The following is a 1931-nucleotide window of genomic DNA, read 5'->3' as shown; positions in this document are numbered from 1 at the left end:
CATCTCCTCCGTGCTCAGTAACTTACATTGGCTCCTGGTTAAGCAATGCTTTGATTTTAAAACTCTCATCCTTGTTTTCAAGCCCTTTAACTGTCTTGCTATGCTGTGGCTCCGTTGGTAGAAGTCTTGCCTTTGAGTCAGAAGGTTGTGGGCTCATGTTCCCCTTGAGCACAACAATCTAGGCTGACACTCCAGTGCAGTACTGAGGGAGGGCTGCACTGTCAGCAGTGCTATCTTTCAGACGAGATGTTAAACTGAGCCTGCCTCTGCCCTCTCAGGTGGATGTAAACAGTCCCTTGGCACTATTTTGAAAAAGAGCAGTGGAGTTATCCTGAGTGTCCTGGCCAATATTTATCCCTCAATCAATATCATAAATGTCAAATTATCTTAACATTATTATATTGCTGTTTCTTGTGTGCAAATTAGTTGTCGTATTTCCTACATTATAACAGTGATTGCAGTTCAAAAGTTCTTCATTGGCAGTAAAGTGTTTTAGGTCACTTGCTGGTTGTGAAAGGCACTATATAAATGCAAGTCATTCTTTCTTTCGATCTCTGCAATCTCCAGCTCCACAACCCTCCAAGGCCTCTGTATTCATCTAATTCTGGCCTCTTGGGCATTTCCAAATTTAATTGCTCCACCACTGGTTACTGTACTTTCAGCAAAGGATCTAAACTCTGGAATTCCTTCCCTGAACATCACTGCCTGTCTACGTCACTTTCCTCTGTTAAGGCACTCCTATAAAACTACTACTTTGACCAAACTTTTGGTTATTTGTCCAAATATCGCCTTATGTGGCTCGGCGTCAAATGTTGCTTTATAATTCCTGTGAAATGCCTTGGGACATTAAAGTTGTTATGTAAATAGCTCTTGATGTTGGTTGCAGAAGATGAGACAAAGCCAAATCCCCAACGTTGACCCCACAGTCAGTGCAATGAGTGGGAGAAATGTGACCAAACTGGGTGTAAGTGTCGATGGGAGTGAGAGGAGCAAGAGCTTCACCCTGGCAGCACAGCGAGAAAAGTCAATCCTTCAATATGAACACAGAAGATATTTACAAAACGCTCGAAACATAACACAGCAAAAAAAAAAATACAATATTGCAGGCACATGTATGTAGCTGGAGATTCTCCTCTGATATTTAAATGACACCAAAAAGCCACAACCGCGACACAAACTCCCACAAACACTTAGCGGAACTGGCAATTCCGATTGAGTGTTTCCGGTAGAAACCAGCGGCTTCCGGAGAGAGCGAGCCAGAGGCTGCTTAGCAACGGTGGAGAGAGAGAGAGAGGTAAGGGAGGGAGAAATAGAGGGGTGGAGGGAGAAGTGGAGGGAGGGAGAAGTAGAGGGGTGGAGGGAGGGAGAAGTAGAGGGGTGGAGGGAGGGAGGGAGAAGTAGAGGGGTGGAGGGAGAAGTAGAGGGTGGAGGGAGGGAGGGAGAAGTAGAGGGGTGGAGGGAGGGAGGGAGAAGTAGAGGGGTGGAGGGAGGGAGGGAGAAGTAGAGGGGTGGAGGAGGGAGGGAGAAGTAGAGGGTGGAGGGAGGGAGGAGAAGTAGAGGGGTGGAGGGAGGGAGGGAGAAGTAGAGGGGTGGAGGGAGGGAGGGAGAAGTAGAGGGGTGGAGGGAGGGAGGGAGAAGTAGAGGGTGGAGGAGGGAGAAGTAGAGGGGTGGAGGGAGGGAGAAGTAGAGGGGTGGAGGGAGGGGTGGAGAAGTAGAGGGGTGGAGGGAGGGAGGGAGAAGTAGAGGGAGGGAGGAGAAGTAGAGGAGGGAGGGAGAAGTAGAGGAGGGAGGGAGAAGTAGAGGGAGGGAGGAGGAAGTAGAGGGGTGGAGGGAGGGAGGAGAAGTAGAGGGTGGAGGGGTGGAGGGAGGGGTAGAGGGGTGGAGGGAGGGGTAGAGGGGTGGAGGGAGAAGTAGAGGGGTGGAGGGAGAAA

At 49.6% G+C, this 1931-nt stretch overlaps 1 protein-coding gene across 2 annotated transcripts in view; it reads left to right on the top strand.

The window, feature by feature from the left end:
• Positions 1–1214: 1214 nt before the first annotated feature.
• LOC137372983 (PACRG-like protein) overlaps positions 1215–1931 on the top strand; it is a 150380-nt gene continuing 149663 nt past the window's right edge. For both annotated transcript variants that reach the window (XM_068037573.1, XM_068037582.1), the window contains exon 1: positions 1215–1294. The gene's annotated coding sequence lies outside the window, so the exon portion shown is untranslated. The remainder of the gene's footprint in view (positions 1295–1931) is intronic.

Source organism: Heterodontus francisci, chromosome 1 (genome assembly GCF_036365525.1).
Source record: "Heterodontus francisci isolate sHetFra1 chromosome 1, sHetFra1.hap1, whole genome shotgun sequence".
Lineage (NCBI taxonomy): Eukaryota > Metazoa > Chordata > Chondrichthyes > Heterodontiformes > Heterodontidae > Heterodontus > Heterodontus francisci.
This window is presented reverse-complemented; position numbering and strand designations above follow the sequence as displayed.